We start from the raw sequence: 25,890 nt of genomic DNA, 5'->3' as shown, positions 1-25,890 counted from the left end.
GGGTTGTCCTTTTTACATGTGGATAGGGCATACCTGGGCAATTTTTCACTTTGTCAGGTAGTTACTAGTGTGTAGCTGTACAGCTTGACAAGGGAAGCAGCTACTATTGGTGCAACAGTCTTCAGTACTACAGGTGGGATGTTGTCTTTTTTGTATCAAGTACACTTAGCTTTTTCTTGATTTCACCTATAGTGAACCAAATTGACTAAAGTTTGGTCCTTTGGCAGTGGAAACCTCAGGAGGAGATCATCCACTTTGCTTCAACTTTGTCTTTCGTTAGTCTCACATACTGTGCTCCCCATCATTCAGGATGAGGATGATCATGGAGCCTCCTCCTCCGGTTAATTGTCCACCACTATTCACAACTAGATGGGTGGAATCTTCTGTACATAAAAATTTTGAGTATTGGGACCATATCCAGTTACTGACACCTCTTGGGTCAGCGGCGTGCCAACAGGGGGCAACTTCCTGCAGATAGCCAACTGGCAAGACGCCTTCATGTTCACCGTCCAATTAAGGACAATGGAAAGAACAATGAGGTGACAGGGTCAATGAGATAGCCCACAGGAATGTCCAGCTGTTGGACCCAGCAGGAGATGGGAGCGCTGCCTCAAAGTGGAGGTGCTCATGAAAGTCTCCAAACTCAGTTTACGAAAACAAGGGCCAGGACTGTGAGCAGCCTCAGCGAGGAGGGGGAATCCCTCCACAGGAATGCCTGTGGCAGTGACTGGACCACTTTGAGCCTTGAGGAGCACTGATAATGCCATTTCTTACAAGTGGTGTTCAAACGCGGAGGAGCACTGATTTGTCAGCTGACTGAGGGTGATAGCCGATAACCAGTAGGAAGTTTACTTACCCATGTTTCACTTGATGACATGTGATGGGATGGTGTCTCAAGGTGATGATGAGGACTCACAGGGTCACTCCTCCTGACTGTATACCACTGTGCATACCACTCGGGTTGCTCTGTTCTGCCAATGGGATAGGATATACCCAAGGGTGGTGGTGGTGGAAGAATTTGGGATGTTGGCTAAAAGATATGATTCTGTGAGTGTGACTGTGTGAGGATGTTGCTTGACTAGCTCTCCCAATTTTTGGCTCAAGTCCCAGGATGCTAGTGAGGAGGATTTCCATAGTCGACTGGATTAGGTGTAGCTTCATCATGTCCGGTGCCTAGGTGGCATCAGGTGATCTACCTGGTTTCTTCGTTTTATAGCTTTTTGGAGTGGTAATTTTTGAATTATGCGTTCAGACACTATTGCTAAAATACACTGGCCTGAATTTTTGTACAGACAGAGAGGCTCTCCACTTTTGTGAAATTGGCACTGGAGGCCTGAATCCAGAACCCTGCCCCCAAATGTGGCCCCCACGATTTTCGTGGGAGGGTGAAGGATGGTACTGGGAGCGGGTCAATCTTTGGACATCTATGATTCATGGAAGCAGTTGCACACATTAAAGTACAGCTGCCTTCAGTCTGATCTGATTTTGCAAGGAGGGAGTGGAAAATACAACTTGTGTACATTAGACCTGCTAGGAGAAGGTCCAAACTTACCAGAGTTCTTTGGAGAAGTAGGGCACCCTTTTCGAGAGGTAAGGTACCCTTTTGGATATGGTCCTGGGAAACCTTTGGGAAAGTTTGGGTGCCCTTTGGGAGAGGTAAAGTCCCCTTTGGAGAGGTCAACTGCCCTTTGAGATTGTTAAAATTAGACATGAATATGTGTAAAAAAATGGATAAGCTCATTGGAACTGTCAAGCTCCTTGGAACTCTCATTGAAGCTGTCAAATGGGAGCTCTCCAAGGGAGCTGTCAAAGGAAGCTGTCAATGGGGGTTCTCAAAGAGGGCTGTCAAAGAGATGTTCTGGATGTTTAAATCTCCTGCCCTTCAAATACTTGAAAAAAACTATCTGCCATGTTTAAAAAAATCAGTGCTTGCTATTTCACTTTATCTGTTGACATAAGCCTGAGGTTACCATACAGGATTTGTTCTGTATGGCTGATTTCATAGCCTATCATTATCACAGTTGTGTGCCTGTCAGTTCACAGTTTGATTGACAGCTCCATGTGCTAATAAAGTCTTAGAAGTGGCACTATGAATACAAATGCTTATTGTTTTAATGGATTAAAGGAAGTGAAAGCTTTTTAATCAATGACAGCTTTTTCTAAATAGTGCATTCCTCAATAGACACTGAAGAACTTTATTTAATCTCAGCATAGGTCCTGAGATCTGCCAATTCTGTATACTAGGTGAGTTGTTTTGCAAGGTTTAAAGGCAAATGGTGGTAGGGGCATGGGTTGACATGAGTTGCCACTAAGTTGGCATAGGGGTTATAGATGACCAGTGAGGTTGGTAGATGAGCACAGGTTGGCATGGAGGGTATGAAGGACCATGTGGCTAGATGGGAGGCATAGATTGGCATGGATGGTGGGGTAGCACAAGATGGCATGGGTTGGCATGGCTGGGGCATGGGGAGTGTGTTGGGGGTGTAGGGGATAAGTGCTGTTTTTTTTTTCATTCTTATTTTTCACAGCTGGGACAAAGTGCCAGAGCATTGAGGCTGGCCTATTACCCAGCCTGCCTTGCCTGGCAGCCCCTGTGGCTACCCACAAACTCCTTCCAGGTGTGACAGGCAAGACTCCCATAAACCTTACCCCTTTCCGCACCCATCCCGCAGAATGAAAGTCCGAAATTCTGGGGCACTTTCTTAGGAGTTGAGTTTGCTGAGCCAAAATTCTCCCACCTCTGTGCACCTGACACAAGAATGAAAATTCAGGCCATTGTACTAGAGTGTAGCTTCACAAAGAATCTCTTCTGTGAAATGCTTTATGTTATAAAACTTTACTCAATTGACTGCATTTCAGTTTAAGAATATTGTTAACTGTTCACTGAAGACTGCAGCCCATTTTCACTAGCTCTGTCTGTATAAAGGCAGGTCCCCATTACCTTAAACCTCTTTGTACCTGGGCCTGTTCCAACATTAACCAGTCAACCATTCACTGCTGCACCAAGGAGGTCTTTGCTTCTGTCTTGAAGAGAGCTGCACAACTCATTTCTTCCCCAACAGAAATGGAGAAGCAAAATGAAGGGTGCTACCCAGTTCAAAAGATGTACAGGCTTCATTTCCATAGGGGCAGGGAGCAATAGATGATACTCACATGCCACTCAAAGACCCTTATGGAAATCCACCTTATTTAATGAACAGAATAAGTTTCCATTCTATCAATGGCAATCAATTGATTCTACACATCAATGCCAGATACCTGAGAAACTACAATGACTCTTCCTTCAGCGTGCTCAATCCACTATTCCAACTCTCATGACTCAAGACCTCATAACATTGGTGACCTTCGTCCATGGCTAATAACTCCAATGAGCTTTCCATGTACAAATTGGGGGAATAGATATAATGAGGCCGGCACAAGTACGAGACATTTTATCAGACAGACAATAGACATTCCAGGTGCCTGGATAAATCCAATCGATTAATGCCAGTCCAGAGCAATGAGGATCTTCAGAATCATTGGGCTGGATTTCACAGTCCTTCTCCAGAGGGGGGGAAGGACTCGTAAAATGCAGCTCGTGGCCTGCCTGCTGCCTTCCTTCTCGCCCTTGACCTGTCTCCCATTTTACAGGGAACAGTGGAGGCAAGGCGGTCTGCCTAGCCTTGGGCCCTTTGAAGTCCTTAAGTGGCCAATTAATGGCCATTTAAATGCCTCATTCCACCCCTGCTGCTATTTAACCCACGGCAGGAGGAGGCCTTTGTCAAGCGGATATCCTCACAGGTTTCACCGGGCAAGCTGGTGTCTGACAAGCAGGCTGAGTCCTCTTTTGGTGTGTGGGGAGTAGGGGACGGTCCCCTGTGCACCACCCCCTCCACCACAGTCATACCCTCCATTTAACTCTTTCCCTCCGGCCTAAAAAACCAGGTACCCCATCTTCCTTACCTACCCCCTCACTGGTGCCTGCCAGCCAGTCCCCACTAATGCCCCAGACTTACCATAAATCTGGCCTCCGTAACTTCGTCTTTTTTTGGGGATTGGTTGTCGTCCTGACAGTGGCCACTGCTCGTATTTGGCGCCGCTGGGACTATCGGATTGGCTCTTTGCTTTCTATGGCGGGAATTTCTCTTAGCTGGGGGCAGAAGTCTTGCCCTGAGCAAATTAACACCCCTCTGGGCATAAAATAGCTGCAGGGCAGCCAGCTTTCTTGTGGGCAGGCTCCTGACCAATATTTCATACAGGCTGGTGAGGAACACGGGCCCTATAGAGTCCAGCCCAGTGTAGTGTGTTTACTTCATCACATCCTCATCAAAAAAAGGTTTGCTGCTCTTCCGGAATTGAAAGGCAACAAGGTCGATGACAAGAGAGAGGATTTAACTGCAGCCCCACAGCATGAGGATGGTGTGAAGGAAGGTGAGGAGCTTGAACAGGGCTGACACCTGTAAGTTGTCAGAACAGGCAGAACACAGCTGACAGCAGTTTTCTCAAAATTAAAGATTTACTGAGATGGGTCTTTGGAGCATTTGAAACATCTGGTGACCTTATTTTTGGGAAACAGCTGTCCCAGAAGAACTGGTTTCCAACAGTCTTCCTGTTGCAGTAGCAAGGGTCCATGTCTGAATCTCCCTCATGTGAAGGCTTTGAATTGGACCTTAAGGATACAAATATTGGCACTCTCCAGGTGGATATCAACATCGGCACTCACACCTTGTGGACTCAATAATTCCAAACAGTTTTTGCAAGTCCTGTGATAGTGTCCTGGTAAAAACATCTGTGGAAATAGTGATGTTTGCATCTGAGGCCAACCACCAATGTCCTTAATAGGTTTTCAATGCATATTGACGTCACTGGAATCTCCTGATGTCTCACTATCTGCAGGACATTCTGCAGGTCATGAGATACTTCCTGAAATGTTCAGCAGATGTGTTTAGTGGACTCTCTTCATTTATTCATCTCCATATAATTAAACAATTAAACAACTCGCTGGAGGAGGTGGCTCCACAAATATCCCCATCCTCAATGATAGAGGAGCCCAGGACATCAGTGCAAAAGATAAGGCTGAAGCATTGGTAGACTCCCCAAGTCAGAGCCTCTATTCAGTATTTTGGGGATCTTGCAAAGCAGTAATGGCCAGTGAATGAAGGGCCAAGTGGATGATCCATCTCAGCCTCCTCCAAGGGACCCCAGCATCACAAATGTCAGTCTTCAGCCAATTCGATTCATTCCTGTTGTTATCAAGAAACAGCTGAAGGCACTGGATACTGCAAAGGCTATGGATCCTGACAATATTCCAGCAATAGTACTGAAGGTTTGTGCTCCAGAACTTGCTGCACCCCTAATCAAGCTGTTCTAATACAGCTACAACACTGACTTCTACCCGGCTATATGGAAAATTGCCCAGGTATGTCCTCTACGCAAAAAGCAAGACAAATCCAACCAGACCAGTTATCGCCCCATTAGTCTACTCTCGATCATTGGTAAAGTGATGGAAGGGGCCACCAACAGTACTATCAAGCGGCACTTGCCTAGCAATAACCTGCTCACTGACGCTCAGTTTGGGTTCTGCCAGGGTCACTCAGCTTCTGACCTCATTACAGCCTTGATTCAACCAACAGACAAAAGAGCTGAACTCCAGAGATAAAGTGAGAGTGACTGCCCTTGACATCAAGGCAGCATTTGACAGAGTGTGGCATCAAGGAGCCGTAGCAAAACTGGAGTCAATGGAAATAAGGGGGAAAACTCTCTGCTGGTTGGAGTCATACTGAGCACAAAGAAAGATGGTTATGGTTTTGGAGGTCAATTATCTCAGTTCCTGGGCATCACTGTAGGTGTTCCTCAGGGTAGTGTCCTCAGCCCAACCATCTTCAGCTGCTTCATCAATGACCTTCGTTCCATCATAAGGTCAGAAGTGGGGATGTTCACTGATGATTGCACAATGGTCAGCACCATTTGCAACTTATCAGGTACTGAAGCAGTCCATGTCTAAATTCAGCAAGACCTGGACAATATCCATGCTGGGCTGATGGGCTGACAAGTGTCAAGTAACTTTCATGCCACACAAATACCAAGCAGTGACCATCTCCAACAAGAGAGAATCTAACCATCATCCCTTGACATTCAATGGCATTACCATTGCTGAATCCCCCACTATCAACATCCTGGGGGGTACCATTAACCAGAAACTGAACTGCAGTAGCCATATAAATACTATGGCTACAAGAGCAGATCAGAGGCTAGGAATTGTGCAACAAGTAACTCACCTTCTGACTCCCCAAAGCCCGTTCACCATCTATGGGGCACAAGTCAGAAGTGTGATAGAACACTTTCCAATTGCCTGGATAAGTGCAGCTCTAACAACACTCAAGAAGCTTGACACCATCCAGGGCAAAGCAACCTGCTTGACTGGCACCCCTTCTACAAACATTCATTCCCTTCAGCACCGACGAACAGTGGCAGCAGTGTGTACCATCTACAAGATGCACTGCAGGAACTCACTATGCCTCCTTAGACAGCACCCTCCAAACCCATGATCACTACCATCTGGAAGGACAAGGGCAGCAGGCACATGGGAGCACCTTCCAAGCAACTCACCATCCTGACTTGGAACACCATCACCATTCCTTCGCTGTCGCTGGGTCAAAATCTTGGGATTCCCACCTTAATAGTACTGTGGGTGTACCTACTCCACAGGGACTGCAGTGGTCCCAGAAGGCAGCTCACCACCACCTTCTCAAGGGCAATTAGGGATGGGCAATAAATGCTGGCCCAGCCAGTGACACCCACGGGTGACACCCATAGATGAATAAAAAAAAAATCTGTGCTTCAGGTCAAGCGCATGGCCTGGATCCTCAGAGAAAGCAAAATAGTTTATAAAGGAACAGTTTTTTTTCCTGAAAGTTGATCATGTGGTGCTTGGCTCAGGAGATGCCTGAGTGCCTCTCCATCCCATCAGCCAAGTCCCTGCTGGAATGCAGAAACAAGATGCCAAAGATGTGCTGCGTGCAAATGGTTACTGTGTCTGGCTGCTTCATGCAAATAAGATATTCTCTCAGTGGCTCCATAAAGATTTGGTGGGTGGGGATGTACTGCATTGAGATTCTTGAATTTTTACGGGGCTTTATGTCCATAACATATTCATGTTTGCAGTAGCTGTTAGGCTATATCTCAAAGGAAAGAAATGGATTGCAATTAGAACACTAACTTAAACTTTATGAATACCTTTTATGAACTGTGCATACTTCTAAGTTTAAAGGGGCATAAATTTGTCAGCATTCCAAACTGGCAGGAATCTGGAGCCCACATAGACTTTGGATGGAATTTTCCATAAATGAGACTAAGCGCGGTAGCAGGTGGTTTCAGCAGCCCCCACCCTGTTGTCCGGAATGGCGGGAACTTGCGCCCGATTCTGTTCTTGTAGGGTCATTAATTATGCAAAGGTGTGCATCTGTCCGAGTCACCTGGTGGGTCATACCTGGCATACAACAGGCATGAGAGGGTGCAGACAGGGGGAGGGATGTCCGACATTATTGCCCTCACTGAGTTCAAGGAGGCTGCAGCCGAGCTGGCTGGAGGAGGACAGGAATTACTCCTGTGGGGAAGGGGACATTGGCATCTCCCACCAACCCAGTACAGATCACAGCTCCAGTGCCTCATCAAATCCTGACATTGACAGTGACTCACATGCAGTCTTATCTAACTCATGCCCATTAACTGAAACTCTATTTTCTATTTTCTAGGCACCAGCAGATCGAGGCCCCCAAGCCAGTCCAAGTGCAAGACCCCAGACCTCATCTGAGGACGAAGCTCCAGAAGAACTGTCCTGGCACTCACACTCACCCTCCACCAGCTCAGGGTACGTCAGTGGGGTACAGCTATAGATTCAGTTCGGGCTCACTTCCTGGGGAACACCTCACTGACATATCCCTGCAGCACTCAGAGGCAGGGACAGCCCAGGTCTCTGGCACTCGGAGGGCTGCTAGAGACCAGCCACCCACTCGGTCTGAGTCAGATGATGAGCCTCTGGAGGCAGCCGCCAAATCAATATTGGAGATGCAAGGACAGGCGGCAGAACATCAGGCAGAGATACGACAATCATTCAGCAGGCTAGAGTGCACGATGGAGGAGTCCGTCCGTGTTCTGTCTGATGTTGTGGCTCCGACATGCGAGCACCTTGAGGTCACCGTGGGAAGGCTGGTGACCACTTGGTCCAGCAGGTCTTGCCGGATTTGCACTTGGCTCTGCACCCATGGCCACACACCCTGGTGGGCACAATCAAGATGTAGATGACACGGGGGGCAAGACACCTCGACCTCCCTCCAGATGCACCACCTCCTGCAGGAGTCAGAGCGAGGCCCTCGGGCACCCACGGGGAGGATGAGCGTCAGCCGCACACCCCGGGGGCCTCCTCTCAGGACATTCCAAGGCTGTGCAGCTGCTCACAGCCCCCTCTGCCTGTGACCCCATCCACTCCAGCTTCTCAGGCTGCCTAGGATGCTTCTGCCCCTGAGTAGGTGGCCCTTATCAGGCCGGAGCCCTCCAGGCCTCGGGCCACCAGAGGATGTCTGCCAAAGACATCACAGACATTAGGAAGTAGCAGTCAGCAGGCTGCCTCCACCTCTGCTGCGGATGTCGGGGCTGCACTCAGACATAGCGCTAGAGTTAGGAAAGTTAAGAAAAATTGATGTACATTTGGGTCACAGGTTTGCTATACAAGTAATTGCACTTTTGTTAATACGTTTGATGGTTATGTGACTGCTCCTGTCAAATGAAAGCGATGTGATTTTGTACTTTGGAATCCTCTTATTTCGAGGTTTAGCCTTCCTCCCACTCAGTGATAGTGTCCCACTGTGAGATTAATGTTCCTGTGATGTCAACCTCAATTGAACTAATCTCCGCACCCTTGTGTGATGTAAGGGAGTTGTGCTTAAATCTGTATTGGAAGTGTGCAATGTTAGTGTTTCTAACCCTTCTTTCTCAAAGAGCACCATTGAGTGAGGGCAGCTGATCAGCATTGATAATCTAGTGGCATGCAAATCTCCTCAGTGCTAGTGGCAGATGAAAAGACATGCACGGGAGGAGGAGATCCCTGGGCATGTCCACATCTCAGTCGCAGCAGTGTTTGCATCACTCGAAGGTGGCGAAAGCTTCAAGTCTTCTCTCGCATCGCTCTTGTCCCTAAGTGGACTCTCAGTTCCCAGAGTGTGCTCACTCACAGGCTCCCCAGGACCGAAGCAAAGATCATGGCCTGGTGATCAATGAGGTCAGAATGCGCAAGTGTGAATGCAGGACCCATTCTCACTGCAAGTGGGTGGACGTCCCTGAGTGGAAAAGAAATGGCATTGAGGGCCAGGAGAGATGTGGCCATATTCCCTCACTTGACTCCACTCTTCCTGGAACCTGTCAGCCGTTAATGTATCACAGGCACGTCTCCTATGTCTTTCTTTCTTCATGACGTGATTACGCTCATATTGACCCTCGGCATCCTCCTGAGGTTCCTGGGCCTCTGGATTTTCATCCTCCGATGAGCTCTCATCCTCCTCCAGTTCATCCTCTGGCAGGGGTTCATGTCTTTGCATAGCCAGACTGTGAAGGGCGCAACACACTGTGATGATGTGGGAAACCCTGTCAGGCATATATTGGAATGAGCCACCTGAGCGGTCCAAGCATCTGAAACTCATCTTCAGAATTCCTATGGTCTGCTCTGTAAGGGAGCATGTGGAGCTGTGAGCAGCATTGTACCTCTCCTTGGAACGACTCTGATGGCGGTGCACTGGTGTCATTAGCCAGCGTTTCAGTGGGAACCTCTTATCCCCCAGCAGACGTAATGGTCCCACAAAAATCTCAGGCACCTGGGAGTGACTCAGGATGTAGGAGTCATGGCAACTCCTAGGGAACCGTGCACAAACATGCAGAATGTGCTTCCAGTGATCACACACCAGTTGTGCATTGATGGAATGATAACCCTAGCAGTTTATAAACATTAGGGCCTGCTGCCATGGAGCCCGGATAGCCACATGGGTGCAGTCTATTGCACCCTGCACTCTCGGGAAGCCTGAGATGGCAGTGAAGCAGGTGAATCTCGCAGCCCAGCTATCTTTATCCAGAACAAACCTGACATAACGATGGGCCTTCCTGTAAACAGCACCTGTGATCTCCTTTATGCATCGATGTGTTGCAGACTGAGAGATGCCGCACAGGTCCCCATTTGATCCTTGGGAAGAACCCTTCAAAGCCACTGGCAGGGGATACCCCCCAACTCCAAGTGACATCAGGTTTTCCCAAAGAATGTGGCATATGAGATGTACCAGAGCTCGGGACAAGCGCAGATGTACATGGCATTGCCGCTCACTCATTTGTAAATAGGAGACTCTTCTATGATAAACCCTAGGTCTGGCGAGCCACCCCTGTTGCCTGGGTCTCCCCTCCTGACCCTCCTGTTGATGCTCTGGCTTCACCATGTCCCTCCTGCTGGAGCTGCGCATGGATTGCCTCTCTCCTCTTTGCGTCCTCCATTGTATTAGGACCTGACAAAGGCAGCATTGAGCCCTGGATCCATATGTGCTTTTGCCTTCTCTATGAAAGGAAACATTGAAGACATTAATGATTCAAGAGGCAAGAAAGCAAAGCTCAGAGGATGACACGTTTGGAGACTGTAAGGGTCCTGTAAGGGTTTTTCATGCCCTCCTTGCATGGTGGCTCATGCCTCCTTGCTCCTGAGACACTAGCACCCACATTGAGATGACTAAGATGGCATTGTAGATTTGTAACATCTTGAGCCCAGCATGGGATGCTAAAGTTTCAGTGAGATGGGTTACTCAACCTAGCGCTGTGCTCCAATCTCTGATGTGGCATATTAATGACCAAGCAGTTGCTCATGGTCAATGAGTGGATGTCCTCTGGCCCACTGGGAGTGCCAATTCTGGTGAACACATGACAGGCCTTCATTGATAGAATGTCTTATATGATACAGCTGTGTGTCCCTCGCTATTGCCTGCATTCCCAAATTCTGCTTTCCTCTTTGTTGCTCTTGAGATGCAATGACTGTAATGTGAAGCCACTGAGTTCTGAGTAGCCCTTTAACAGTGCTAATGAAGCCATTGGCTTTAAGTGGCTTTCAATGCAAGGAGGTCTTCCTCCTTTCTTTCTAAGCAGACTCCTGCTCACTCCTGCAGTAACTAGAGGTTAGAGAGTGACCCCAGAAAGGACCCACCCTGTGTTTGCTCTCCCCCCTCACTGCCATTCCACAACCTTCCCTCCCCTTTGCCCCCTCATCTTCATCAGCCACATCCCTGCCTCACAGCCCACCCCTGGTTGAAATACTAGTTTCTGTAAGTCAATACCTGCATGAGTACCACAGCACAGTGGTGCTCCTTGGAACAATATAGGCAAAGAGCAGGAACAGACCAACCCTACAGGCCCAGCAGGGTGGCGTTCATTGCAGCAAGACTGGAGCAGCATTATGACAGGTAGGCTATGTATGTTCCACTCATCTCGAAGTTACCAGTGAACTGATATCCGAATTGTGCACACCACCACTTTTCAAGTGGATTTGAGGCTGTATAATTACCGCTGGCATGGCGTGAGATTGGGGGGCCTGACAAGATTCCGGCGAGCATCTGTTTTAATGAGCATTCATGACATGTTAATGAATACAAATGGCCTTCGTGCCACCAGTTGGTGGGATAACCGACGCGCTGTAACACACTATTGGGAGAATTGCAACCTGTTCTTACGATGGCGGATTTGCAACATTTTGCCTGCCGCTGGATTCTCCGCTCCCGCCCGCCACGAAACCCGCCGCGGGCGGGACGGGAAAATTCCACACTTTGTGTCAGGATGGAGAGGCCCGAGGACCAAACTAGATTAATTTACGAGGCTCATTGTAATAATGTTAGGAACCTGCAGGAGCCAATCAGGCGCTCTGATGTATACAGTCAGTCAAGGCCTTACCAATGTCGGCTGCGCTGAGGCCCAAAGGTGAGTTTGGAGGTTAAAGGCAATTTGGAAGGGAGATGATGTTGCGAGAGGGGAAGCAGGCAGCAGCCCACCCTTGTTTTATGCAGCAAGGAGGAGCATTCCTGCTCCTTTCAGCTCCTCAAATACCACACTGCTGGAAGTGCCTGTGCAGATTGGGTGCAGGCATCAGTCCTGCTAATTTGGCCACTGTTGTGCCTGTATTAGGGCTATAAAATGGTGCGACAATGTTAAATTTAGACCCCAAAGTAACTCAGCTCAATTGAACTGAAATGTTTTTGTTTCCATGCACCTTGGGGCTGGTTCCTGCAATTAGAGGGGTCCAGGCAGTTCGAGGTAGATAAGTAAGCTGGGCCAGTTTAACTGTCCAACTGTCTAGTTTCCATCATAAAAATTACAAGACACGTGTAAACCAACTTAATAAGAAAACCTTATTTTGCAGGTTAACTCAGTTGTGAAGAGATGGGAGTCTTCATTCGAAACAACAATTAATATGAATAATGCTATATCATTAGGTATAAATATCTTTAACAAATCAGCTTCAAATGTTCAGTGAATACAAATTTACAGCAGTAGTGTGAATGGAATTTTTAAGATTAAAGCTACACAGATCCCATGTGTTTATCTTTGATGTTAGATAATTAAGAGGAAAAATACACTTTTCTTCACATGCTGACTTCTGGCTGCATCAGCAGTAATTAAGATAGAATTCTTCACATTTTCCCTGGATTATTTGTTGAGAAATCTGTGTTATAAGTTATTACACCACATTTTTAACACCGAATTTGGATTGCTAAACAATGATAGAAAAATTATTCATTTTGTTTGGCATTAATCCTATTCTAAATACACTGGGAGCAAAAAAGAAAACATCTTCACTAATACTGCTCAATCCTAATTGTGATAAACTTAATTTAGATGGGGAAATGTAGTCCTACTTAATGATAGAGATAATGATAAGCAACATAAGGGGAAAATAATTGCAAATATAAAATAAATGTAAGGTTCCACAAGAAGGAAAAAGATGTTCACATTGACCAAACCGAACAAAGGCCTGAATTTTCGCTGGCACGTTAACTGCACAGAAATGGGAGAATTCCCGGCTCCGCGAACCTGGCATCCATAAAAGTGGCCCAGAGCATCAGATTTTCAGCCTCAGAGGGCGGGTGAAGGTAGGAGTCATGGCAGGCAACTCTGGAAAGTGTGTCAAGGCTGCTGGGTGCGGAATGCCTGCTTCGGTGCACCAGCACTTTGTCCAAGATATAAAAAACAATAAAATAGGCCTCCATCCCTCATCCCTCACAACCTTTCACACACCCGCACACTCCCCATGCCCGATCCATGCCAACCCATGCTACCTTATGCCTTCTACCAACACATTTCCCTTTATACCCTCCATGCCAAACTGTGCCTCTCTCCCCACCCACATGGCTCTCATACCCTCCATGCCAACCCATGCAACTCTACCCGCCCTATGGCCCCTCATACCCACCAAGCCAACCTGTGCCCCTCTACCTACCCCATGCTCTTTATCGCCCCATGTCAACTTAGTACCAACTTATGCCAACCTAAGCATCGTGTTTTGTCCTTAAATCCTCCATGCCAACTCACACAGCATCCACCATAGGCAGACCTCAGGACCTAAACTGAGATTAAATGAAATAAAGTTTTAAGGGCGGAATTTTATGCTAGCGGGATTTTATGGTCCCACTCAAGTCAAAAGAGTTTTGAATGGCTCTCCACAATTATGGCCCTGTCTGCACTGCAACGGGGCTGTAAAATTCCACCCTCAGTGTCTATTGCAGACTTAATTTTTTTTAAAACACTCTCATTCATAAAAAAAAATTCACAACATTTACATTCCTTCAACTACCTAACCTCTTATAAAACATTTCATTTAAGTGCTTAATCCCCTATAAAAAACAATCCTTGGAATTCATAGTCCCACTTCAAAGTGCCTATAGCTGCTTCTAGCTGTCAATCAAACTGTAAAATGGCAGGCATCCCACTCTGATAATGGAAGGCTGAGAAATCAGTCATGCAGCACTAATCCAGTGATAAATATCAGGCTTATGTCAACAGAGTAAAATAGCAAGCAATGATTTTTTTAAATACTCCACACAGTTTTTTCAAAGATTTAAAGGACAGGAGCTTTAAATGCCGGTCAGCTCGAGAGTTGTTTTTGACACTTTTGCCCTTTGCTTTTGATAGTTTTGACAGTTGCTTTCGACGGCCCTCTTATGGAGATTTTCCCTTTTTAATGGAGACAAATATCTTGATTATTTTCAGGTTCCAAATGAAGTTTTTTGGTCACTAAAGAAAAATAATTAATAGCAAGCTGTTTATTTCAAATGTAAAGTATTTAATTTGTAGCTAGATATGGTTCTTTCTTCATTGTTGGAGAAATTTATTGTCTGGGGCAAAAAGAATGAAAGTATTAATTTCCCACCATTCAATTGTTTCTATTTATGGCACTTATAAAGAGAAAGTTAATGTAAGATTAACATGAACAATAAATCAGATTAATTCAAAAATCATAGAGTCATTATAACATTTGTTCACTGTTAAATAAATCTGGCAACTGCCTTGTATTTGTGATGACGATATTGTGCATTATTACAAAAATAAAAACAGATACTTAAGCTCTATTAAAATCAAAACACTTTGGCTTTAATACCTATGACTTTAGTTTAATTTTAATGGAACCTGCCAACATTGAGAAATCCATAAAAAAATTAATACTGCACTCCGCAATTGTGTTTAACTATTGGAAAAGCCAAGATACTGAAAGGGCTATTAATCGTTTGAGTGCCACCAGCTCAGGTGATCCTGATGTTGCTGGTTGGTCTCAGATTGACACTAGCAGGCATTCATGCTGTTACTCACTGTGAGTTGGAGGAGGCAGTTTTTTTTAACAAATATCTGCAAAAAATTGATTGGGGGCCATGTGAGGATGAATGTGTTAAAAGAAGTGCACAGGCAATGTGCACCATCTGCACTATTTTTAATATATCATTGGTAAGTCTCCCTGGTATTGATCGTGGTAAGTCAGAGGACAAGCAATCTCTTACCTGTCTCTGTTGTCCTCATATTGCTGTTGTCTTTGTATTAGTTTTTTCTTTTCCTTTATTTCTTTCTCTGTACTTCTACTCTCAGCTTCTTTCTCTGCAATGTCCTGCTTTTCTCTTTCTATTTTTCCCTTTACCTTAAGGCATCAGATATGTATCATAATGTGGAAAGAAGCTGCTAATGGTTGCAAGCCACTTCCGCTGCTACCCCTTTCCATTTTTGTCTCATTACCCGTTCCTCAACGCCCCATTTGTACCTTTCAAACCCTTAACCAGTCTCCATCGTGGCTCCCCCTATTGTTCTTTGTCTTTGCCACGTCATTTCTCATTATCCTACTCTTCGCTTCTGTCTGCAGACTTCCCATTCTTCTGCTACCCAGATCTTTTGGCACATACCGCTAACCTTCTCTTTCTTGAGCTTCCCTGTTTTCCCCCCACTTTGCCACTTCCCACTTCTCGATGAAAGTGCCTCTCCCTTGCCCAATCACCCCAACCTTCTCCTTTAGTCCTCAATCTCACCACCTTATGCCATTCTGTCTCACAAACACATGTCCACCCTTGTTTGCATCACCTTTCCCTGCCTTTCTGCAATAATGATTAGAAGCAATCCAAGTATTTTGTAAATTTTAGTGCCACAGAAATTGATAAAGATTATTTAGCAGCCCCAGGGGTGGGGCACAATGGCCCAGGACCAATGTTCCCTTTAACTTTCTCTTTGTTGTGGACAGCCCATTTGTTTGAATGCATGGGCCCTGGATTTTTTTTTGCATAGCAACATAAACACGTGTTAACTTAAAGGGGCGGACTTGAGCACACCTGAGCGGGAACTTTTAGGATGCTGCGAAACCCTGCAGCCGTGCAGCTTAGAGGGATCATTAACCAGCACCCAAAAAACTTTCAAAATGAAAGTATTAATGAACGTGCCTCTGGCAAAATATAGCTATGGGGCAAGGGGAGACATTTAACAGACTTGGCAATAGGAAGCAGGAAACCTGGGTGTGGGGAGTCGTTGGAGGGGGTGGGGGGTGGGGGTTGGGTGGGGGGTACAATAGACATGACTTCAATAGAAATCAGTTGGGGATAAAGGGCAGTTGAATCAATAATACCTATTTTACACTATCACCCAATCTTTTCAAAATAGCAAATTATTTACATTGACAAGTAATTTATAAATTCAGTTATTCTGGGGGTTTCCTTAGGCATGTAGAACATCTCCGCTCTACAACTTCAGATTCTTTCAGGAACCTCCTTTTCCAGAGTTGCCTGAACATCAGGAGCTTTGGTGAGTACCTGCAAACCTGTTCCCTCAACTCTTGTAGGTACAACAGGCACTTCAGACACATCTGATCATCATTTCTTGATGATTTGTTTCTCTCTTCCTCAGATGATCCATTTGTATCCATATGACTCGGCCTTCCACCTTCACATGGTAAGATAGAGGTTCAGCCACTGCACTTATTTCACCCAGTAACCACTTGGGTCCTTCACATATACTGTCTCGTCCACGTAAAATTTCCTCTCATGAATATGCCAGTCGTGTCCAGTTTTCTGACTTCCTTGACTCCTTTCCACCTCCCCCATGAAGTTCAGAATTATTAAGCTCAGTCTCGTCCTGAGACAGCGTTTCATTAATAATTCCCTACGTGGCACTTGTTGTTGTGTGAGGGGTGGTCCTATAATGTAAAAGAAAGCGTGCTAGCTTGGTTGTTAAGGAATCTCCAGTTAACTTTTTCATGCCAGACTTGAACGTTTGAACTGCTCGTTAAACCAGTCCATTTGAGGAAGGGTGGTACGGTGAAGTTTTCACATGAGTTATACCGTTGACGTTGATAAACTGTCAAAACTCACCACGTGTAAATTCTTAGAGATAAAAACAAAAAAAACTGCGGATGCTGGAAATCCAAAACAAAAACAGAATTACCTGGAAAACTCAGCAGGTCTGGCAGCATCGGCAGAGAAGAAAAGAGTTGACGTTTCGAGTCCTCATGACCCTTCGAAGGGTCATGAGGACTCGAAATGTCAACTCTTTTCTTCTCCAACGATGCTGCCAGACCTGCTGAGTTTTTCCAGGTAATTCTGTTTTTGACGTGTAAATTCTCACCCATTCTAATCTGTCTCTCTCTGAACTTACTGCACACCATTCTATCAGGTCCAACCCCAACATTGTCATCAAACCCGCTGACAAGGATGGTGCTGTTGTTGTCTGGCGCACTGACCTCAATCTCGCGGAGGCTGAGCGTCAACTCGCAGACACTTCCTCCTACCTCTCCCTGGACGATGACCCCACCACTGAACATCAAGCCATTGTTTCCAGGACTGTCACTGACCTCATCTCCTCTGGAGATCTTCCTCCCATAGCTTCCAATCTGATAGTCGCCCAATCTCGGAAGGCCTGCTTCTACCTCCTACCCAAAATCCACAAACAGAACTGTCTCGGCAGACCGATCATGTCAGCCTGTTCCTGACCCACGGAACTCATTTCTTGTTATCTTGATTCCCTTCTCTCTCCCCTTGTCCAGTCCCTTCCCACCTACATCCGTGATTCCTCTGACACCTTATGTCACATCAAAAATTTCCAGTTCCCTGGCCCCAACCGCCTCTTCACCATGGACATCCAATCCCTCTACACCTCCATCGCCCACCAGGATAGTCTGAGGGCCCTTAGCTTCTTCCTCGAACAGAGGCCCGAAACATCCCCATTCACCACTACTCTCCTCTGGCTGAACTTGTTCTCACACTGAACAATTTCTCCTTTAACTCCTCTCACTTCCTCCAAATAAAAGGTGTGGCTATGTGTACCTGCATGGGCCCCAGCTATGCCTGTCTCTTTATGGGGTATGTGGAACATTCCTTGTTCCAGTCCTATTCCGGCCCCCTCCCACAACTCTTTCTCCAGTAAATCGATGATTACTTCGGTGCTGCTTCATGCTCTCGTTGGGACCTGGAAAAACTTATTGATTTTGCTTTCAATCTCCACCCCTCCATCATTTTCACATGGTCCATCTCTGAAACTTCCCTTCCCCTCCTTGACCTCTCTGTCTCAACTTCTGGTGATAGACCGTCCACCAATATCCATTACAAGCCTACCGACTCCCACAGCTACCTCGAGACTATAGCTCCTCACACCCCGCTTCCTGTAAGGACTCCATCCCATTCTCTCAGTTCCTTCGCCTCCGTCGCATCTGTTCTGATGATACTACCTTCAAAAACAGTTCCTCTGACATGTCCTCCTTCTTCCTTAACCGAGGTTTTCCACCCACGTCGTTGACAGGGCCCTCAACCGTGTCAGGCCCATCTCCCGCGCATCCACCCTCACGCCTTCTCCTCCCTCCCAGAAACAAGATAGGGTCCCCCTTGTCCTCACTTATCACCCCACCAGCCTCTGCATTCAAAGGTCATCCTCCGCCATTTCCGCCACCACCAAACACATCTTCCCTTCACCCCCCCCGTCGGCATTCCGTAGGGATCGTTCCTTCCAGGACACCCTGGTCCACTCCTCCATCACCCCCTACTCCTCAGCCCCCACCTACGGCACCTCCCTATGCAAACACAAAAGATGCAACACCTGCCCCTTCACTTCCTCTCTCCTCACCGTCCAAGGGCCCAAACACTCCTTTCAAGTGAAGCAGCCTTTCACTTGCATTTCCTGTATTCGTTGCTCCCAATGCAGTCTCCTCTACACTGGAGAGACCAAACGTAAACTGGGCAATCGCTTTGCAGAACACCTGCGGTCTGTCCACAAGAAAGACCCAAACCTCCATGTCGCTTGCCATTTTAACACTCCACCCTGCTGTCTTGCCCACATGTCTGTCCTTGGCTTGCTGCATTGTTCCAGTGAAGCCCAACGCAAATTGGAGGAACAACACCTCATCTTCCGACTAGGCACTTTACAGCCTTCCGGACTGAATATTGAATTCAACAACTTTAGATCTTGAACTCCATCCTCCATCCCCACCCCCTTTCCATTTCTTCCCCCTTCCTTTTGTTTTTTCCAATAATTTATATAGATTTTTCTTTTCCCACCTATTTCCATTATTTTTAAATCTATACCTTTTATGCCTAGTTAGTCTTATTCCACCCCACCCCCACTAGAGCTGTACCTTGTGTGTCCTGCCATCCATTCTTAATTAGCACATTCGTTTAGATAATATCACCACCTTCAACACCTCTGTGTTCTTTTGTCTGTGACATCTTTTGATTATCTGCTCCTATCACTGCTTGCTTGTCCCTACAACCACACCCCAAACCCCCACTTCTCTACCCCCCCCCACCACCACGACCCCCCCCACCTTAAACCAGCTTATATTTCACCCCTCTCCTAATTCCACTCAGTTCTGCAAAAGAGTCATGAGGACTCGAAACGTCAACTTTTTTCTTCTCCGCCGATGCTGCCAGACCTGCTGAGTTTTTCCAGGTAATTCTGTTTTTGTTACGTGTAAATTCTATGCTGTTATCAGATACTACCACTTCTGGTAGTCTATTAATTGGAAAACTTTGATGTAACTTCTCAATTGTAGCAGAAGACATCGCTGACTTTACCTCATACATGTGCACCCATTTTGAGTGCACCTCTACAATGAGCAGAAACATTGTTCCCATGAATGGTCCCACATAGTCAATGTGTAATCATACCCATGGTCTTCCTGGCCACTCCCAAGGGTGTAACGGAGCTGTTGAAGGTAACTTTTGCAATTGATGACACTGCACACAATTTTTCACTTAGCTCACTATTTCTCCATCCATTCCAGGCCATCATAGATAGCTGCATGTTAAAGTCTTCATTTGGGAAATACCTGGATGTGCACTATGTAATTCAATTAACAATGGCTTTCTTCCCTTTGGAGGAACTATCACTTGTGCTCCCCACAATAAGATACCATCCTGGCTGGTTATTTCATGCCTTCTGTTAAATTATGGTTTCATTTCATCAGATACAGGCTCTTGTGACCAACCATGAAGCCCTTGTTCTCATACTTGAGATAGGACTGGGTCCCTACTTGTCCAGTCTCTGAACTGTATAGCACATACCGGTGATGAACCTAAGAAATTTAACAATAACACCAGTTATTGTGGAACTGGGACATCGTCATCATTTTCATATAAAGGCAAAAGTCTAAGTGCATTGGCATTTGCAATTTGACTTCCAGGCCTATGTACAAAAGCATACTCGTATGCTGCCAGTATCAGGACCCATCGTTGTATTCTTGCTGACGCGATGGATGGTATAGCCTTGTTCTCACTGAACAAGCCTAGCAATGGCTTGTGGTCTGAAATAATAGTAAAATGGCGGCTGTGTATGGTATGCACCGGTGAAATTTCTTGACACCAAAGATGATTGACAGGCCTTCTTTTTCTATCTGTGAGTATCCCTTTGTGGGAGCGTTCTTGACACATATCCGATAGACCATTCCACATTACCGTCCATCTGATGGGAGACCGCTGCTCCCTCTTCATAGCGGGGTTATGTCACATGTCAACACCAATTCTTTCCTCTGGTCAAAATGTACTAATAGGTTGGATGAGTGCAACAATTATTTAACCTTAGTGAAAGCTTCTTTCTGGGGTGCCTCCAAAGACCAATGTTGGTTCTTCCCAATTCCAAAGAATGATTTGAGCTCTGAGGCATTCTTTGGCGCAGATGCCTCTTTTATAGCTCTCACTTTCTCCTCAACTGGGTGGGGGCTCTGTGACTGTACCCGGTGACCCAAATAGATTACCTTCCTCGCTTGGAACATGCACTTATCCTTTTTTAAATGCACTCCAGCCTGCAGGAAACATTTTAAGATTTCTTCTGAGTTCACCAAATGTTCCTTTTCAATGAGTCCTGTCACTAGAATATCAAGTAAATAAATTACAACGTGGGGCAGTCCCTGTAGTAAACTTTCCATTGTTCTCTGGAAGATGGCGCAACCTGAGGAGATGCCGAAAGGTAATCTAGTGTATTGGTACAACCTTGTGCCTAATAATTGTGACAAATTCCTGGGAGGCTTCTTCTTTGTAACACTGACTTTAATTTCGGCCTTCTTTTCCACTTCCATATCAGCCAGATTACTCTCAGATGCAAGCTCGACTTGAGTGAAGTCAATGGTTGAGTCTCCCAGAATTTCATCATCTGTCTGCTTCTTAGAAAAATTCTGTGACTTTTGCCTCTAAACCTCTTTGGCTTCATGTAGCTGATTCTTCATTTCTTCCAGCTCTTTTTTGTATTTGTTTGCTGCCTCCTGGAAAATTGAGCACTGTTGTGTCTTCTATGCCAGCTCATTCTTCATTTTACTCAGAGAAGTGCTGAATTCTTTCTGTTTCTTTTCATACTTTCCCAGTGGTACAAACTTTGATCTGAGGGAACCTTGTATTGTGTGAAACTCTTTCAGCAGGTTTTCTTTTTCCTTTTGGAGGTTGCTCACCTCGTCTCAAATTCTGTCACTAAGCATGGTCTCTTTGAGGTACTTTGGCTGTTCTACCATGTTCTGATTTAAGATAGCCTGCTTCTCTTCAGGTTGTTTGGTCCTTTTCCAAAACAGGAATGTTTTCAGTTTCCTTTTGGAATCTCAGTGGCCAATCAAGGTTGATTTCCCTCAGCTAATCTCGCCCTAGGAGGCTTGATCCTCTGCCTCTCAATACCAACACTGGTAGTTTTACCAATTGGCTCCTGTAATGGACAGTAACTCTACTTATGCATTTGAATTGGATGTCTTCTCCCATGAATGTTTTTAATTTGGCATCAGTTTCTTCCAAATTTAACTTATGTTCACCATAATTCAGGTATTTGAAGGTGTGTGTTCACCAATTACTGTAATAGAAGCTCCTGTGTCCACTTCCATCCGAATAGGTCTGCCATTCACATTTACTGTTACATAAATTGGTTCTGATTTCCCTACCTTCAAATTGAATAATGAATAAATATCTGAACTTGTTGCTTCAGGCCCTTCTACACTGTAAATCTCATGGAGTTTTTCTTTTGTTTGAAAGTCTGCCTGCTTCTTTCCTTGCACTGTCTCATTATGTGCCCATTTCGATGACAATAAAAACATTTGATCTTTTAAAATCATTACTAGTCTGCTTATTTCCACCTCTGTTGCTGTTATTCCATATTTTTGCTGCTGAATCAATTCTTTTTATTTTTCTGTTAGCGGTGGCTGTTTTCCGCTTCTCAGCAGGGTCTTACATTTTCGTGTCCTTTTTGGCTGGGGCTTCCCACCCAAAGTGGAGGACGGCGCCATTTTGCGCTCCCAGTTTGGCTTTGGAATCCCTTATTGTGCGTTCCATGGCCAGCGCTATCTCTAGCACCTTCTTAAAATCCAAATTTGCTTCGGACAATAATCTCTTCTGAACCGTGTCCTCTTTCACACTAAATGACCTCTGAGCATATTGCTTAAGATGTACTAAACTCGCAATGTTCTGTTAACTGTTTCAAACTTGCCATATAACAAGCAATTATTCCCCCCCGGGGCTCTATTCCTTGAATTAAACTTGAAATGTTGCATCATTACTGAGGGCTTTGGCTGGTAATGATCATTCACGAGGTCCACCAATTCATCCAAATTTTTCAAATCTGGGACACTGGGTGCCATCAAACTTCGAATTAAGCTGTAGGCTTTATTCCCACATGTAAATAAGAGGACCGCCCACCTCTTCTCTTCCCCCGTAACGTCGTTCGCTTAGAAATAGAATGCAAGGTGTTCAATATAGTGAGACCAATCGTCCATGGCTGGATCGAATAGATTAATTCTCCTGAATTGTGGCATGCTTTGAATCTATTGCTTCAACAATTTGAATGGAAACTTCTACTTACTTCAACTGTGCGAGGTACAGCCCGATTTCGATTCTTTTGATCTCCTTTGTGATTTTACTCTCCACGCTAACTCGTTGCATCTTTCTCCTATCCTCGCTTTATCCTCGTAGCTGGTTTGTTGTTGCGTCCTTGCTGCAAGTTTGTTGGGTCTCCGCTTCATCTTCGTTTTATCCTCGTTGCCAGCTTATTGTGAATCGTACTTGCACGCTTGTTGCAAGGTGACCAAGGCTCTCCATGGCTGTTAGAGTGCCAAATTTGGAGACGACCCCATCCTCCACTGAACCTGCAGGCAGGCCAGCAGCGTTCACCAGGCAGTCTTCCTATGTGGCAGAGAGCTCACCCAACCATTGATAAAATGCTACCAGTGACAGGAAGAGGCCTTTAAATTGCCACTTAAGTGGCACAATCATCCTCTAGGCAGGAGGGCCTTCCTCCACCCTCTCTGCTGCTGGCAGAGTGCCATGGTGGCGGGAAGGTGATGAGCACACCATCTCCAAATTCCCTCGCCATTTTATGCATCCCGCCACCACCCCCTCCACCTCCCAGCCTGTCTTTAGAGAGCTGGTGAAATCCAGTCCTACAAATCAGATAATGCATATTTAATGAGGATTTTTATTAAACAGTCCATCATTTCAAATTGGGAAGGTTTTGAAAGAAGCAGTTTGAACCTTGAAGCAGCTGTCCTGTGGGGCCTTATTAATGTTACTATTTTAATCCAATATCATTGTAATTTTAATATTTGTTTAAACAGTACTATCCTTGTAATAAGCCTTATGAATTAGGCATGGTTTCAAAGCCAGACATTGTAGATTTTTAATTGGCTTCTGTAATTGAAGATGAATAACTTCAGACTTGTACAATGGCTGTTGATACAAGCACAACTGGGCACATCTGAACATTGTGTGCAATCTGCAATTAAGATGCTGTTATTTGGACACTTCAGTTACTTATGATCTATGCATCAACATTTGGAATCTTAAAAATTAATTTTATGCAAACCCACTTGAAAATTGAAAGTGCCAGAAAGGAGGGAAGAGTGCTGTGGGAAGAGCAGTGTTGTGATTCTGCAGGTTGATGATCTCATGAAAGCAAAGCTTGGTGCTAATTACCTCCATTATTAACTTTAGCACAATCTTTTCCTAACTGCTTTCTAGAGACAACATGTTATCAAACTGCAAGTACAGGTTTACTAGGTAGAAAGGCCATGGTAAGCTTTTGTTAATGTAAAATATATATCCAAATATTAATGATTGATTTGGCAGTGTAATGACCATATGAGATCAGGCATGAATATTACAGAAAAGTAATGTTCACTCATGTGTGGAACGTGCAGAATGTATAAACAACATAAAACATCAAAGATGTACACAACAAATAGTAGCAGCTAGATATACCATGCTTACGTGCCAACAGCAAAGAATGTGATGTCATATGGTACCCACAGTTATCCTAAGTAAGTAAACCTATATAAGGTACAACACATTGGCACTCCAGAAAATTTGTAGTAGAATTATAATTTTGTTGAATCTAGCGTAAACAGCCAAGACCCCATGCTTGTGACCTCCTGAAGGAGTCCTTTTTATGTCAGTATTGGTACCTTTTCGGCACTGCAAGTAAAGTGTTGTGTTTTATTATCGCATTGACATGATTTACTAAGGAAGTATTAACCAAATGTTTTTTTCTAGTCCTTGAGCTTGTAATCGAGGTAAAGGATGGATAGCTGTATCCTACATAAACCCAACACTGATGATGTGTAATTAAAGTGTAAAATATTCAATTTTTGTTGCATGATGTGATGTCATAATTGTGCCTTAGTTATGCCAACAGCAAATCTTTGTCAACTGTTTAAAACAGTTTTGTCCTTTTGCACAATTTAATATTTTGGGTCCAGCTTCACTAGAGGCTGCATTATCAAGTTGATATTTATTTCATTTATATTAACTTAAATATAATCATAAAATGACAAATAATATAATAAGGATACTTGATAGTGTAAACTTTCTACAGGATGTAGTGGAATGATGAAACAAATAGAAAATGCTGGAAGCACTCAACAAGTCACATCTAAAATATTTTAGCAAGAAATTTGAGCCAATGTACTATCTCTGTTAAAGGTGTTACATAAATTCAAATTGTTGTTGACATGATAATGCTCTGTTCTCTCCGTACATGCTGGCTGACTGGCTGAATGGGTGGAATTTTCTGTGCCCGTTGGTGCCGGGCGTGTTTGGTGGCGTGAGCAGACAACATGATGAAAAGCCAAAAATGGGTTTCACACTGATGTAATCGTCTGCTTTGCCTATCAATGGCGGGTCACATTTCCCGCTGTCAGATGTTGGGAACCTCATTGTAATACATCTGCATATCATTATAAGCCCAGCTTGCCTGAATCATCCCCCCACGCTGGATCATCCGAGCACTTTGGTGTGATTGCATGCCAATGTGTTTTACAACAGTACGTAAGCACCGTGCACCTGGTGAGCTGCACTTCACTCAGGACTTCAATGTTTGCTTGTCTACCTTGCTTCAGGCAGCACTTGCAGTCATCAGTGCCAGGCTTCACAGATAGCACCACATCACTTTTTGGGGGGCTCATGGGCAGGCCTCTACCTACCAGACTAGCCAGAAGGCTGCAGGGCTAGGTCTTGCTTGGGAAGGGGGAGAAATGGCCTCAGGCAAGGGAAGTGGCTGCAGGGCGAGGGCTGTACTGAGGAAGTGGGGTATCCCAGGGTATGTGTAGGGGCACAAGTTGATCTGTGCAAGTGGCCTCAAGATGGTGAGGACTGAGGAGACAATCTCCAGAGGAGGTGTGGCTAGTTGGAGATGTGAGCGTGTGTGTGAGAGAGTGAGTGGTGATGTCCCTTGAGCTGGCAGTGAGTGAGATGCCAGTGAATGTGTGATGTGCTTGTGAGTGTGTGAGTTTAGAGTGATGAGATGGTTGCCTTATCCTCATAGCATGGATGAGATCACTCATCCTCTATCTGCATTGGATGGCCAACCTCTTCTGTGCAGCATTGGTACTGATCAGCACTGCCATTGCCTACCAAGCCGGAGTGGTAA

This window comes from Carcharodon carcharias, chromosome 20 (assembly GCF_017639515.1).
Source record: "Carcharodon carcharias isolate sCarCar2 chromosome 20, sCarCar2.pri, whole genome shotgun sequence".
NCBI lineage: Eukaryota > Metazoa > Chordata > Chondrichthyes > Lamniformes > Lamnidae > Carcharodon > Carcharodon carcharias.
The sequence above is the reverse complement of the archived record's forward strand: the minus strand, read 5'-3'. Positions refer to the sequence as shown.